Source organism: Eurosta solidaginis, chromosome X, assembly GCF_040869045.1.
Source record: "Eurosta solidaginis isolate ZX-2024a chromosome X, ASM4086904v1, whole genome shotgun sequence".
NCBI classification, from domain to species: Eukaryota; Metazoa; Arthropoda; class Insecta; order Diptera; family Tephritidae; genus Eurosta; species Eurosta solidaginis.
The window spans coordinates 139,955,859-139,972,678 of record NC_090324.1 but is presented as its reverse complement, the minus strand read 5'-3'; the positions used below and the strand labels follow the sequence as shown (position 1 = coordinate 139,972,678).

The 16,820-nt window shown below is 36.4% G+C and overlaps 1 protein-coding gene across 10 annotated transcripts in view; it reads left to right on the top strand.

The window, feature by feature from the left end:
• LOC137235484 (calcium-dependent secretion activator-like) overlaps window positions 1-16,820 on the top strand; it is a 2,443,847-nt gene that overhangs the window by 1,291,596 nt on the left and 1,135,431 nt on the right. The gene's annotated exons all lie outside the window — the stretch shown is intronic.

The window sequence follows — 16,820 nt, the reverse complement described above, 5'->3', positions numbered from 1 at the left end:
TTGCATACAAACAGACAGACGGACAGACGGACAGACGGACATGGCTAAATCAACTCAGCTCTTCAACCTGATTATTTCGGTATACTTAATGGTGGGTCTATCTATTTTCCTTTAAGGACTTACAATTTTCGGTTTCGTGACGAAATTAATATACCATTTCATTTTCATGAAAGGTATAAAAATATATATATTTACTTGTGTCAAATGTCTACTGCGTATGCTACTAATTACTTGGCGGCGACTCACCCGGTGGCTGGCACTTACATAGCCGGCAAGAGTTCGTACCGTGGGCCTCTTCCGGCGTGGTTACTGGTGATATTGTTTTAGCTGGTGAAGTGGTCGCTGTTGGTGGTTATGGCGCATGGCCTTGGCGCGCTGTGTTGACGCTGTTGGTGGTTGCGGCGCGCAGTCTTGGCGCGCTGTGTTGGTACTGCTGGTGGTTGTTGCGCTCGGTCTAGCCGTGTTGGTGTGGTTGGTGGTGGTTGTGGCGCACGGTATAGCCATGTTGGTGGGTGTGGCGGTCGATGTTGACGTTGTTGGTGGTGGTGGCAAACTCAGCGTCGAATATAAGCTGCCTTGGCCAAGTTACGATTTACTGTTTAGCGCTTCTCAGCTTCACCGTTATTTTTCCTCAATTATGTGTAAAGCCCCCCCCCCCCCCTTCAACAGTATCTCTTTGTTTTGTGATTAGTTATCTCTTTATGTAATTAGATCCTCGGAGCCATTTTGGTTACACTATGAATGGAGTTTTCCCATGCAGTTAATATGCTAAACACACAGAATTTTGTGTTAAATACACATCTCAAAACACTCATTTAAAAATCAATCATAAAACTATTGGGAACCATAATTGGCAGCGAGCACTGTGAAATCTCCAAAATAAAATTACAACTTAGTTATATAGCGTACACCAAATTATTTGCACAATTTATTCCGGAGTATTAGCAATTTATTTCTTTGGTGGTGAAGTATGTGGTCTAGGAATCCGCTTTATAGTGGCAGCGTGTTGCTCGCAACCACTCGCGACCACAACGCTTCAATTGTTGACGCCCATGAAAATCCTTAATAATAGCTTCTCCGCTCCATGTGCCTTCATGCGATTCAGGTGTACTAATTAAAGGAAGTGGTATATTTTGCGCAGGTTCCACTTCACCAGAAACTCGTCGCGTTCAAATGGTTCAGTCTTGGGTGCATAATGTACAGCTGTGGTTGTTGTATGCTTCCATTCACGTCAAAATTCCTCTTATGCTTCTAGTATTACGTACCAGGTTCTCTATTATTGAATCGGTTTACTTTCGCCAGCCACGTAGCATTTGGGAAGCCTGATTATAATGATCGAAATAAATTTTCTACGAAAAATTTAGTGTCCTTCCAATCAACTGACGATGGCCAATATTGGCACAAATCACGTTTTAATACCTTGCTTTTTTTAAATTATTTTTTCTTTCAACCATCACCGACGCTTTCCATTCGCTTTATGATCATTCAAAATGGCCCACCAAGCCGTTAAAGAGAGAAAAGGAAAAAAATGCCACTCCTTATTGCGACTGCGCCATAGAAAGGCGCCGTTTTTATTTAACTATGACTGCCATTATTATACGGTTCGACCATATGGTTGGCCCATCTCTACCGCAACACATACTTTTTTTCAGGTTGTCAAAATCTTCGCGTTTTGTAGAGAAAGCGTACAATTTTGCAAATCTTGTGTGTTGTGGGAAATTTGTGCGCCTAATTAGATAACAATTGACCACCACGCGTTAAATAATTGCCAATGTGTTGTTTACATTTTGCGTTTGCCATCTCCTTTTGACACTCTTTATGTCCGTACAATGAAAAGAATAAAATCAGCTGATGAGATGAGCCACTTATGCCATTTAGCCAGGTGTTATTGAGAATTCGTCAATGTCATTGGAATTCTTTGCGATGCCACCCGCACGAAATTGGAAACAATTTATTTTAACCACCCCAGGCAGACATGAGTGAGGGTGAATCCTTACCTTTTCCCTATTAACTAACCAAGTAATATGTTCAAAGGGTGAAGCTACCAAGTGGACCATAACAATAAATAACTCGGACATTAGATAAGACACACTGATTTCATTACAAATAGAACATGGCGCTGCGGCAGAGGCGAACAAATACAGTTTGAAAAGGATAATCAGTAAAAAATTAATGCAAAACAATAAATTAAACAGAAAAACTCGCGAAATATTGTGCAAATAATAAGTTAACGGCGATATATGGCTACAACTGAAGATAATACGAGGACAACAAGCACGATGACCACAGTATCTACGTCGGATTAAAACCCCCAAATAATCTACAAAACTTGAGTGCAGAGGGTTGGACAAGATGGAAGCAGCTCTTCGAAATATACAGATTTGCACCAGGGACAAATAAAATGGCAGAAGAAGTACAAGTTGCGGTATTGCTGCATAGCATTGATGAAGCGAGTGTAGAAATATACAACACTTTGGGACTAACCGACACAGAAAAGAAAAGTTATAACAAAGTATTACACAAATTCGAGGAGTACTTTTTTCCGATTAAAAATGAAAGTGTTAGTTCGCACCTGTTTTTTACCAGAAATCAAGAAGCTGGGAATCATTCGGCACATATGTAATAAGTTTAAGGAATTTAAGTACAGACTGTAATTTTGGCCCTCTAAAAGACATGCTAATAAGAGATCGAATTGTAGCCGGCATAGAGGATATTCGAGTCAAAGACAGATTATTACGTGAAATTGATTTGACATTGGAAAAAACTATAAAAATTTGTAAAAGCGCGGAATTATCAGGGCAGCAAGTTAAACAGTTCGAAATGACCAAAGAAATCGCCAGCATAAGCAAGCCGAGTAACGGAACATATAAGAATCGAATGAGTAGCAGCAAAAAATTTCAACATACAAAGGCAGCAGCAAAAGAAGCATCACAACCAACAGCCAAAGAGACAGGCGAAGCACAACACGGAGTATGCCAACGGTGCGGGAATTTCGCGGAAAAATGTAAGAATAAAGAAAAATGTACAGTAAAGGCTATTGAGGTAAAAGAAGAAAATAGTGACGTAGACGATTTTTTTTGTGATTGTATTACTGTAGACATGGTAAATGCACATAATGAATAGGTACAATATATATATATATATATATATATATATATATATATATATATATATATATATATAGTAGATGCGAATAAACAAGTAGCAGTTAAAATCGACACAGGAGCGCAATGTAATATATTGCGTATTGATGTGTGTAAAAAACTGAAAATAAAAAAGTGTGTAAAATCATGTAATACTAAAAAATTATAATCAAGAAATGATCAAGACACTTGGCAAAGTAATATTGAGTTGTAAAATAGGAAATATTGAAAACAAGGCGAAGTTTCAAATCTACAACGGGAAAAGTGTCCCCATATTAGGTTTAAAAAGCGCAATTGAATTTAATTTAATAAAAAGAATACATCCAGATTGTGAGGTTTTAAATTCATATGCAGTACAGGAAGGGCATGAAATAGTCAAAAAGAATGAGGATGTATTCTCTGGTTGTGGTAAAATTAAAGACTATACATATACGATCGAGCTAAAAGATGGAACTATCGGCAAAATAGAGCCGTATAGGCATGTACCGTTTAACTTATTAAACAAATTAAAGGAAGAATTAAGGAGAATGGAAAATGTAGGTATTATATCAAAGGTTTAAAAACCTACTGATTTTGTAAATTCGCTTGTAATCGTAGATAAACCAGATGGGCCAATAAGAGTTTGTTTAGACCCACAATATTTAAACTCATGTATAACAAGTAAGGAAGGCTAAGTTCGGGTGTAACCGAACATTACATACTCAGTTGAGAGCTATGGAGACAAAATAAGGGAAAATCACCATGTAGGACAATGAACCTAGGGTAACCCTGGAATGTGTTTGTATGACATGTGTATCAAATGGAAGGTATTAAAGAGTATTTAAAAAGGGAGTGGGCCATAGTTCTATAGGCGGACCCATTTAGGGATATCGCCATAAAAGTTGATCAGGGCTGACTCTAGAACTTTTTTTGTACGATATGAGTATCAAATGAAAGGTGTTAATGAGTATTTTAAAAGGGAGTGGGCCTTAGTTCGATAGATGGACGCCTTTTCAAGATATCGCCATAAAGGTGGACCAGGGGTGACTCTAGAATTTGTTTGTACGATATGGGTATAAAATGAAAGGTATTAATGAGTATTTTAGAAAGAAGTGGGCCTTAGTTCTGTAGGTGGAAGCTTTTTCGAGATTTCGCCATAAAGGTGGACCAGGGGTGACTCTAGAATGCGTTTGTACAATATGGGTATCAAACGAAAGGTGTTAATGAGTATTTTAAAAGGGAGTGGGCCTTAGTTCTATAGGTGGACCAGGGGTGACTCTAGAATGTGTTTTGTACGATATGGGTATCAAAATTAAAGGAATAAAGGGTTTTAAAAGGGAGTGGTGGTAGTTGTATATGTGAAGGCGTTTTCGAGATATCGACCAAAATGTGGACCAGGGTGACCCAGAACATCATCGGTCGGGTACCGCTAATTTATTTATATAGATAATTCCACGAGTAGTATTCCTGCCAAGATTCCAAGGACTTTTGATTTCGTCGTGCAGAAATTTTTTATTTTCTTCTACTTAATATGGTAGGTGTCACAACCATTTTAGAAAGTTTTTTTCTAAAGTTATAGTTTACGTCAATAAACCAATCCAATTACCATGTTTCATCCCTTTTTTCGTATTTCGTATAGAATTTTTTAGAATTTTTTTTCATTTTCGTTATTTTAGATATCGAAAAAGTGGGCGTGGTCATAGCGAATTTCGGCCATTTTTTATACCAATACAAATTGAGTTCAGATAAGTACGGGAACTGAGTTTAGTAAAGATATATCGATTTTTGCTCAAGTTATCCTGTTAACGGCCGAGCGGAAGGACAGACGGTCGACTGTGTATAAAAATGGGCGTGGCATCAACCGATTTCGCCCTTTTTCACAGAAAACAGTTATCGTCCTAGAATCTAAGCCCCTACCAAACTTCACAAGGATTGGTAAATTTTTGTTCGACTTATGGCAATAAAAGTATCATAGACAAATGAAATGAAAAAGGGCGGAGCCACGTCCATTTTTAAATTTTCTTTTATTTTTTTATTTTGTTGCACCATATTGCTGGAGTTGAATGTTGACATAAGTTACGTATATACTGTAAAGATATTAAATTTTTTGTTAAAATTTGACTTTAAAAAAATTTTTTTTTAGGAGCATGTTGGGATTTACAGAAACCTCTTCGAGAAAGTACTTTGTTGGCAACAAAGCATTTACATCCTCTAAAACTTTGTTCGTTTCAGAAACAATAAAATTTTTTTGTTTCCTTAGAGAAAATAAATTTAATTGGACGACAATACATCGTAGAAGAAGGTCGAGGATTCTGCCAAACAATGTTACGATTTTCGTCCTGTAACTGAAGAGGAACGAAAGAAAATATAAACAAAAACTCATCAGTGTCAGCACTGCATGTGAATTTTTGCTTATATGTACTATGACCAGAACTTCCATCGCAACACCACTTGCTGATTAAAGTAAATGACACAGATGTAGGTAACAAACTAACAAGAACTTCTTGATTTGCTATAATTAAACGTTCAACACTTGTATCTAATACGGCTTAAACTTTAATTTCAGCACTTGTTTCAACCACATCAATCTCATTTGGGTAGCATTCTGCCTTGGCTTTTCTTAAATTATAAAATAATGAATAAACCTTATGGCCTGCCTTGATACTCCACTTCCGTGTCGTTTTGTACCCATGAGTCGTCGACTTGCTGTCTACATAATATGCCAAACTTTTACACTACTAAAGCATCTTGCACCTTGCTCACATGTTACCTTGTCCTTCGTTCGATCCGCGTTGATACTTCTGCCGCATAAACTAACCCATGAGCACTTCTGGATTGCAGTAGGTTGTTCACTCGACGACGTTAGTCTTCTGACTGGAAAGCAGAAAGTCCTTCTGTGGTCTTCCGGGTCCTGGGTTACCTGAAGACGAAGCTGGTTGCTCTGATGGCAACCTTGAATCCATCTTAATTGTAAACTTTAAATCTGTTCCCGAAAGCCACTCCCAGTTTGTATTACAAAATCGATCCCGATGTCTTCCAGAGCTGTTCCATTTCTCATCGATATTGGACGAATATTTTGAAATTTGTTGACTTAAATTTCTTAAAGAAGGCTCAGCTACTTCTCTTAAATCAGCCTTAAGTAAAATACAACTCAATAACTCCTTATTTCTTGATTCTTTCGAATATTTCAACCAAATTTCAAAAAACTCCATTCTTGGTAGGGTTAATTCTAAATCTACAAAAAATAAAAAATTAGATGTGCAAAGAATTCGCAATGATTTTTTCTTTCGACTATTAGAAAATACTTGGGACTATAACATATGTAACGTTTAGCATGGGTACACGCGGGTACATATGACTTTTCCCTTTCTAAATTTAAAAATGTATTTAAAAAGTACCTTTTCTTCCTAATAACGGAATTTTAAATATATTAAAAATATTCTAATTGCGAAAAGATTGCTATTAAAAAATTCAACTTACCTTCGAGCTTAGAATCCATCACAAAAATAATGTAAAGGTGTTTCATTAAAAGTATTATGAAAAGTAGTATTCAAAACTATTTTTGTAAATTAATCAACGCAAATTACGGCCACTCCTGCTTACTTACTTCAATTACTCAAGATATAATAAGCGAAAAAAACACATGTATGCAAAAATCCCGTTATTTTGTTGTTTTCTTTCATTTTCCATTACAATATTCTTGGAATAAAAACTTTGTTTTTGTCCAGCTAGCTTGTTCTACACGGAACACTGTGCAATGTAAGTCAGTCACCCACAACTCTGAAAGTTAAAGCACATGTAATAATAAATAACTCGGACATTAGATAAAACACACTGGTTTTATTACAAATATAACAGTATAGTTTTGACCAAGCCAGTGTTGGTTACATACATATGTGTATGTGCAGTGAGCGGCTTCACAAGGGCGATCTGGCTTACTGTAAAGCATCGCTGATGTTTGTTAAGATTGTGCTGCGAATTTTGTAGCTCCGTTAAGCCAGTTTTGGAGGTGAGGGGGTAAAAGTCTAGTTCAGAGGTCGACAGATAATATGCTACCAAAAATATTCAGAGAGGTGTCAAACGCCGCGTCTTGATATCGGTATTAATAATCCGAAAGCAGAAAGTAAAAATTTTAACTCGTTCAAAAGATATTAACGAAAAACCGAAAAATGATCCGCGGGTCCCTCCGAAACGGGAGGGTGGAATCCATAGTATTTTTGCGCAGAACACCTTTCTGCATTGGTGGCCTTCGGCCGCGCTTATAAAAAATGACCCTGGGTTTGGAGACCAAAACTATATCCGCGCAAAAGACTTATGTTCACAACTTTTTTTGTGGGTACAACAACATTACAACAACCACATGAAAATCGCCAACTTCAACTGCAAATATCTCCGGACAGAGATTAAATTTTTCTTTTCCGCCTTCCGATTATTGTTGCCGAGGTCAAAGCGCGTCGTTTGACACCTCTATCGAGCGTATTAGCAGTCGACCCCTCAATTAGACTTTTACCCTGATGAATACCAGCGAAAATATTGTTGCCTATTCAGCGATTTTATTCAACCAATTCCTATGTTCTGATCCATTTGTTTGATTAGTTTTTTTCACAATAAATTAATAGTTTAAAATGAAATTTTCAATATATATTTTTTTTTTTTTTTTTTTTTGAAATGTCAATCGCTGACGTCTACTGTATTTCACTTTGGTGAATAAATACTATGAATTTAAATGTAGCGTGATTGCCATGGAGTAGCAAATGCATAGCCATATAATTTGTAAGTGTTTTATGTAAAAATACTATACCAGTTTGCAAATACCATGATGCTAGACCATTTGCACAAATTTCTGAACTCCCATAGTGAATTAGTTATAAATCAAACAAAAGTGTAACTTTTTTAGCAAATGTAAATAGCCCAAACGATCTGACTACAAGTGATCAATATTTTTCGTAATAAAGTTAAATATATCGCGTACATTTATCAAAGTAATTGCAAAGGCTTTCAGTCAAATTTTCTGAAAAGAAAAAAGAAAGAAAAGAAAGGGGAATAAAGGAAAGGGACGGACAGAAAAGGAAAGGTAAGGAACGGAAAAGAAAAGAAGGAGGTGGAAAAAAAAGGAAAGGAAACGAAAGGAAAGGAAAAGAGAGTAACAAAGAGATTGAGTTAGATGACGAAAAAGATATAGGGATAGATGGAGCGGGGGAGGAAGAGAGAGCTGGAGAGTCAAAACGGGAAGGGATATAGAGGAAAAGAAGGAGAGAGGAGTGAATAGAATGAAGACTTTTCAATGTTATGCAGATATACCAAAGTTATGGCAGATCTGCATGTGCCGGTCTGCTAATCTATCTTATATATGGGCGAGCCCTAAATAAGTTCCACCACGAACCGAAATTCAAAAGGGGGCCGAATTCAGTTCTACCACTTGGGATTAAAGATCAAATATGTGTATGACGTTAAAATAAAATAGTTTATTGTTTCCCATCATCTTGGACAGCGAAACATGATTTCGAAGAAAGGCTTCATCGCTTTTGCTGTTTTAATAACAAAATATAACATCTTTTCTTTATATAATTGTGCTGATCATCCCAAAAAAGGGTGGAATTTTTGCGCTTTAAGTGGTGCATAAATTGTTAATTGATTCTTGGAGTTGTTAGAGAAATCTTACTATTTGGCGGTTCGTATATACACGCACACACACAGAACGTGTCGGAAATAAATGCTCCCTAAATCAACGCTCATACATATGAGCTGTGCGATATTGAAAAAAAAGTGTGCAGATTATTTGAATAAAGAGTGCCGAATACTGCATAAGTCATGCACATGGCCATGCACTAAAATTAAAGACCTCTTGGTGTAGAAAAATTAACATCTTCAGAGCCGTCAAGGATAATGAAAACGTTGCCTGGACGTGTTTACGGAGTCGCTTAAGCCGATTATTTCCATAACCTTAAATGCTATCCCCCCGATTCCATCGAAGACAAATCGCATTCACTACGGTTCGGCCGTATTCATCAGAAGGAGGCAAGAATACTTCATTCTAATAGGTCAAATTGCCTTTAGGAGAGCAATGCTAACAAAAGTAGTAAGTTAGTTTATTTGAGAATGTCAAAGTCGTATAGAAGTAAATTCAAGTTAAATCAAAGTCCTGATAATATATGACTAAGCCGTCCACTCGATTTTTCGAATCGAAATTTAAGGCTTTTCGCCTTCTTCTATATGGAGTTTTACAACCAGGGAAATTACAAAAATTCATATGTACAATAAATGAAGCTTATGTCCAGCGTTTTAAATGATATTTCAGATTTCGTGAATCTTCTTCACCTTCCGTGTCTCATTTAAGGAATGAAAATTTCCCGTTATCTTCGCTAAGTTTGCATGCTTCCACGTGCATTAAAAATTTACTTCTATTTCATGTCGCGTCCCAACCGCATTATGTATATCGTTTCCTTTCCTTTACTAGGCGCAAAAGCCGAACAAGCGAATTCCAAAAGATCAACAAAATGATGTAGTTTATAAAATAACACGGAATGGTCGCAATGATGACAAATGTGGAAAATGGTATATTGGCACAACCAAACGACAACTGGGTAGACGTATTAATACAATACAACAGCGAATACAACAACAAATACATAACACACTAAATTTTAAAGAAGACATTGACAATATCAGCAGCGTCTATCCAGCTGTTATTCAGAGATGTAAATCAAAGTAAACAAAAATGCAAGTGCCAACAGTTTATGTTGGTTTCAAATAAAGTGTAATTATTAATTCAATTATAATATAATTAAAGTAAGTAGATACATTTTTATAAAAACTTTTTCCGAAAAAATTTACAAAATAAAGGCCGAAATAGAATAAAAGTAAGTAGATAAAAAATTTGTGTGAGGTGTTAGTTTCATGTTTATTGTTAGAAAAAAGTATCAAATACTAATATGTATATTATTTCTACATATTTGTCAGTAAAGAAATCCCCAGAAGATGACGTGAGAAAAAGAACGTCGAAAGGCGTCGGGAAAAAACAACAAGAACTGTGTTTTAATTTTTGACCATATGTGCTCAACCCAGCAAACACAAATATCATAAATTTTGTCCATCCATAAATATAAAACTTATAAATCGGCGAGCAAATCCGAGACAAAAATCTAACAATAAACCATAAATATCAAACACTTCTTCAGACATAAGAAAGTACAATGAACAAATACAATATACCATCAAGCAATTCAATACAAAATCTAAAAACATCGCGAAACAAAAAGAAAGACTCAAGTTTCTGCTCAAATGCAAAAGCTATGGGATCGAACCACCGCACTTACGAGGTAAGACAAAATATCTGTCACATTGCTTCACAAACCACTCTACCCGCAATCAACTACAAAAATTGGAAACGGGCTTTCTGCAAAAAATACTGAATTTACAAATAAAATAAACAAACATAAATATTAAAATAATTGATAATGATTTGAAACAACGAAAACACTAAGGGAGAGATTAGAGGTAAAGTAATATGAAGCTATGGTATAAATAAAAATAAAATAAAAGGAATACCATTTTTCGAAGCACATTGGCACTGTCACAGAAAAAATTCACCAAAAAACTGCAAGCTCAAATATCACGAAACAGAGTCAAGTTTGGAATTAGGTTTAATGAAGACTGGTTCATCAACAAAAGGAACATTGAAGTACCACATGAAAGCCGTTGTTTTCTTTCGTTTGGCACAAAATTTGCATTACCAGTAACAAAAGGTAATTTTTCTCCCAATTTTTCACGACAGAAGTTAAGACGCCATAAGAAGCAACATAGCCACAAAAATCAGCAGCTACCAGAGAAGAATCAATAACAATCCCAAAGAGAAATATTTATTTATTTATTTATTTATTAAATGAACACTAGCAATAAAATTACTATTCTACATACAAAAAGGAGCACTAGGTGCCAGGGCTTTCGGCTCGCTCTCTAATAAAATATGGTTTAATAAGCTAGATTTAAATTAAGAGAGATCTTATAGCCTTAAATAATATTTCAGCATATATTAATAATTGATATTAATAATGAGAATAATTTAATTGTGTGAAAAAAGAAGTAAGATAATTAGACAGGTCAATTCCAACTAAACCCTTCAGGGGTACCCACTCATTCCCACATAAAAGGAATGGAGATGGGGAAAATTCCCCGGAATAGATTATTTGGCATTGGGGTGATAGTGTAATTCTGATCTTATAACTAACTAGCTTTACCTGGTGTACGTTGTAACGCCCGAGATCAGTTGAATGTTGCGTTATTTTTTCTGTTTTGTTTGTTGACAATTTAGTTTATTGTTCTCTAAATTGAATTGAATTTTGTTCACATATTTGGTGAAATTTTCGCTTAAAACATTTTATTATTGTATCTTATTGTAATGCAAGTGGCTACACAGTATTTTTGGTTTTTTCGTTCAGTGCAAAGATAAACAATTTTTTTTCGCTATTGTAAGCGAAAGCAGCGTATTCCATCTCTTGCACAGCACGACGTGAAAGTCGTGTCGTTTGTCTCGATGCTGGATTTAATGGATTTGGATCTGTCGATCTATGACGACGTGCGTTTCTTAATTGTTGTACTTAGTTTTGTTGTGAGCGTTCCTCTACACTTTGCGCTCTCCCTTGATTAAATCTATAGGTAGAATTACGCGTACGTCGACCTATAGTTGATCGTCTTGTGGTGGCATTTTGATTCATATGATGAAACTATGGAAAAAATCTTTTTTAACTATGTTTTCTTGCACTGAACACACTTAAAATCACTTTTTAAACTAATAATAGTTGGAGAAATGTAGAGCGTTTTCTACATCTATGTATATGCCAAATCAAGAGGCAAACGAAATTTGCTTTTATATGGCTTTATTTTGTCGTAACTCTTTGACGATTACAAATTCAATGATCTTACATGCTAAGAAAAAATTCAATTTAGGCAGCAGAATTTATGTTTAGGAATTTTCCATGGAAAAGTCCTGCTATTTAATGTTGACAAAATAAGCGATGAGTGCGAAGAGTGTATAGGCAAAGTAATATTAGTGCAGGTGAGTGAGCATTATGTTGCTGCAGTGGGAGTGAGTGGGAGTGCAGTGCATTGAGGAATATGCGATAATAGCAAAATGATAAAAAAAAGCGAAAAATAAAAGCGAAGACGGTAACGTTACGTTGTACAACAAAAGCATGAATGCGTGCGATGTGTGGGAGTGTGTGTTTGTATGTATGCAAATTATTAACTTAACGAAGATATGTTGGAAAGGCAGGCGTGAACAATAGTTACCATCAGAAGAAAGTGATTGATAAACATTTGCATTTGGACAGGTTCATCTGCTTAACATTTGTATGCTGTCAATGAAATTCACTTGTAATAGGTTGGATCGATTTTTTCGTTAGGTCGGACCGAAATGTAAACTTTTTTTTCAAATTTTGAATTTTTTATAAAAAAAAATCATAACTCAAGAATGGCTTAACCGATTTGGGATTTCAAAATCAACTAACCACCATCTCTCCTTCCTGTATCTTTCCTAAAAATTCCATGGCAATCTGTCGAGCCGTTCTCGAGTTATGGAGTGACAATCAAAATGTACACTTCTTTTTATATGTATAGATTTAAATAGTTTTCCTTATGACAGCTCTGATCAAAAACTCTGCAATTTTTTCGATGTTGTCCTTGGAGACAGATTTTAGCAACTCTGACGGGTTTCCGCTGTTAAATAACGATTCCCTAGTTTCTTTGAAGTATTCGAAGTTGTCTAATACAGTATGGGCAGGGCATTGGCCTCCCTTCGTTAAGTAGGTGAGAATGTGTGGCAGTTGTATGTCCAATGCGGAGGCGAACAAAGGCAGTTATGTCGCCTGTACGACAATTTGATGGGTAAATGGCCCTAGTGGCTGTGGGATTGATTTCGGCGTATTGGTGTTGAAAAGTGCTCCAGTCAGTGATTCTTTGGGAATTGTGATACTTATTTATAAGGATCAAAATATCCTTGCTTATGCATGTAATCAAAACCCAAGAGTGGTTGCTTGTGGGCGTCTTTAGATTTTTGATCAGCCAGTTCATTTCCCTTAATGCCTGCGTGGCCCGGGACCCACATTATTTTTAGTTGTGCGTCGTTGCCGATAAGCAAATTGCGTATATCCGATATTAGGGCAGATTTGTTTGTCGTGTTCATAACGCTGGATATTGTGGGCATGCTATCTGAGCAGATAATTGTTTTTTCTTTGGCTACGAGAATTGATTTTAAAGCATTGTGGATGGCTGCCGCTTCAGCTGTAAAAACTGAGCAATAGGTTGGAAGTATTCCAGTGCTCCCGTCCGCGTGAGTAACGGCAAATGTAGTGTGCTCGAAAGATTTGGAGCCGTCGGTGTAAATGAATTTCCAGTCTTTTCGGAACGGGGCAGTGTACTCTATAAAGAGACGCTGGTATTCAGTGGCGCTTGTGCTCATTTTGGGAAATTTTTTTAGCCGAAACAAGAATGAAGAATGCTTCAAATGCCAAGGGGGCGTTTTGCTAACTGGTTGAATTTGTGGCAAGGTTGTTAATCCTAATTCTCTGGAGTACTCTATGCACCTAAATATGGCCGTTTTTGTTGTTTTCTTAGCGGATGCCGTTATGACTGTAGCTTGATGTAGAAGACTATTTTTGCATGAAAATAACTTAGGTATCAGCCGCATTGTAGCGTATTTTACTCTTTCATTAATGCTTAGAAGGCCAGCTTCTGCTAGGATACAGCGGATAGGTGAAGTTGGAAAAGCCCGAATGCTCCTACGAACAGCCGCGTGGTATGTGGGGCAGGTTAGTTTGTGAACAATTTCCGTATACTGGCAATCCATAATCGATTTTAGAAAGGATCAGAGCTCGCGTGATATTGATAAAAATTTCCGTGTGAATCAGACACCGTTTAGAAGATAAACACTTAACTATATTTAACCTGGCAGCTAAGCTTTGTTTTTTAATATACACAATATTCCTTAAATGTGAAGTTCTTGTCAAAAATTATACATAGAAATCTTATGCTAGACTCATTTGTAATGTTGATATTATTATAAACTAGATTAAGGCTATTACATTTGTGTTTTCTGCAAATGTGGAAGGTTCTGCATTTGTTAAGTGATAAGTTTGCTCCTGCACAGTGCGACCAGCTCGCAATATCTGACAAGTTTGCATTAAAAATATTTTGAGCAGAGTTTAAATTATTTAGCTTGGAAACGAGCAAAACGTCCTCGGCGTACATGATATGCGAGACAGACTGATGTGCTGAAATAATTTGGCTTATTTCATCGAAAGCAATATTGAATAAAGTAACTGATAAGGAGGACCTTGGGGTATTCCGTTATACAGATCGTGCACGTTTGAATAGGAGTTGTTTACCTTTCTTTTGAATTTTCGATTCGATAAAAATGATTTTACAAAGTTGTAAAGTTTCGTACCGAAATTCCATTTGCTCAACTGACGTAACACGACATGCACTCCGATGCAATCAAAAGCCTTTTCGAAATCAAGGCTTAATCCTGATAGATGATTACGATTTGATAAGGCAGCAGCACTCGAGCCTTCAAAGTATAATAGGGCATCGGTGGTACCTTGACCTTCTTTGAAAGCAACTTGATGTGGGCTTACGAGACTGTTATTCGTTATATACCACATAATACTTACGTTTCGATACTATTTTTATACTCAGTTGAGCAGAGCTCACAGAGTATATTAACTTTGATTGGATAACAGTTGGTTGTACAGGTATAACGGAATCGAGATAGATATAGACTTCCATATATCAAAATCATCAGGGTCGAAAAAGATTTGATTGAGCCATGTCCGTTCGTCCGTCCGTCCGTCCGTCCGCCCGTTAACACGATAACTTGAGAAAATTTTAAGGTATCTTGACGAAATTTGGTATGTAGATTCCTGAGCACTCATCTCAGATCGCTGCTTAAAATGGACCATATCGGACTATAACCACGCCCGGTTTTTCGATATCGAAAATTTCTAAAACCGAAAAAGTGCGATAATTCATTACCAAAGACGAATAAAGCGATAAAAATTGGTAGGTGAGTAGAACTTATGAAGCAGAATAGAAAATTAGTTATAATTTGGACAATGGGCGTGGCACCGTCCACTTTTAAAAGAAGGTAATTTAAAAGTTTTACAAGCTGAAATTTGGCAGTCGTTGAAGATATCATGATGAAATTTGGCAGGAACGTTACTCCTATTACTATATGTATGCTTAATAAAAATTAGCAAAATCGGAGAACGACCATGCCCACTTTTAAAAAAAAAATTTTTTTTAAGTCAAATTTTAACAAAAAATTTAATATTTTTACAGTATATAAGTAAATTATGTCAACACTCAACTCCAGTAATGATATGGTGAAACAAAATGCAAAAATAAAAGAAAATTTCAAAATGGGGGTGGCTCCGCCCTTTTTCATTTAATTTGTCTAGGATACTTTTAATGCCATAAGTCGAACAAAAATTTACCAATCCTTGTGAAATTTGATAGGGGCTTAGATTCTGGGACAATAACTTATTTCTATGAAAAAGGGCGAAATCGGTTGAAGCCACGCCCAGTTTTTATACACAGTCGACCGTCTGTCCTTCCACTGGGCCGTTAACACGATAACTTGAGCAAAAATCGATATATCTTTACTAAACTCAGTTCACGTACTTATCTGAACTCACTTTGTATTGCTATAAGAAATGGCCGAAATCGGACTATGACGACTTCCACTTTTTCGATATCGAAAATTACGAAAAACGAAAAAGTGCCATAATTCTATACCAAATACGAAAATGGGATGAAACATGGTATTTGCATTAGTTTATTGACGCAAAATATAACTTTAGAAAAAAATTTTGTAAAATGGGCGTGACACCTACCATATTAAGTAGAATGAAATGAAAAAGTTCTGCAGGGCTAAATAAAAAACCCTTGAAATCTTGGCAGGAATACTGTTCGTGGTATTATATATATAAATAAACTAGCGGTATCCAACAGATGAAGTTCTGGGTTACCCTGGTCCACATTTTGGTCGATATCTGGAAAACGCCTTCACATATACAACTACCACCACTCCCTTTTAAAAGCCTCATTAATTTGATACCCATATCGTACAAACACATTCTAGAGTCACCCCTGGTCCACCTTTATGTTGATATCTCGAAAAGGCGTCCACCTATAGAACTAAGCCCCACGCCCTTTCAAAATACTCATTAACACCTTTCATTTGATTCCCATATCGTACAAACATATTCTAGAGTCACCCCTGGTCCACCTTTATGGCGGTATTTCGAAAAGGCGACCACCTATAGGACTAAGGTCCACTCCCTTTTAAAATACTCATTAATACCTTTCGTTTGATACCCATATTGTACAAACGCATTATAGAGTCACCCCTGATCGACCTTTACGCCGATATCTCGAAAAGTCGACCACCTGTACAACTACTACCACTCCCTTTTAAAACTTTCATTAATACCTTTAATTTTATACCCATATCGTACAAACACATTCTAGAGTCACCCCTGGTCCACCTTTATGGCGGTATTTCGAAAGGGCGACCACCTTTAGGACTAAGGTCCACTCCCTTTTAAAATACTCATTAATACCTTTAATTTGATACCCATATCGTACAAACACATTCTAGGCTCGCCCCTGATCCGCCTTTATCGCGATATCTCGAAAAGGCGT